The following is a 331-nucleotide window of genomic DNA, read 5'->3' as shown; positions in this document are numbered from 1 at the left end:
GAAGATGCTCCCCGGGCCGGCCGCTCTGCTCTGCTGCCTCTGCTCGCTGCTGCTGCTCGGTGAGTGCTGCCGGCTCGGTGCGGAGGGGGGGCGATCACCAGTCTGTGTGTACGTTCGTGTGTCTGCGTCCCCGAGGGGGATTTCTCTCCTCTCTGCCCCCTCCATCCCAGCAGTCGCTGCCCCTCTGTGCCCCCTGCATTCCGCAGCCCCCACCTTCCCTACACCCTGTGCCCCCCACCTCCATCCCCCCCCCGAGGAAATGGGTGAAGATTAAGACTTTATTCCCGGCTTAATAAAATGACAGATTGCTTCTGAGCACTGCTAATGGGCT

This window comes from Meleagris gallopavo, chromosome 21 (genome assembly GCF_000146605.3).
Source record: "Meleagris gallopavo isolate NT-WF06-2002-E0010 breed Aviagen turkey brand Nicholas breeding stock chromosome 21, Turkey_5.1, whole genome shotgun sequence".
Classification (NCBI taxonomy): domain Eukaryota; kingdom Metazoa; phylum Chordata; class Aves; order Galliformes; family Phasianidae; genus Meleagris; species Meleagris gallopavo.
This window is presented reverse-complemented; position numbering follows the sequence as displayed.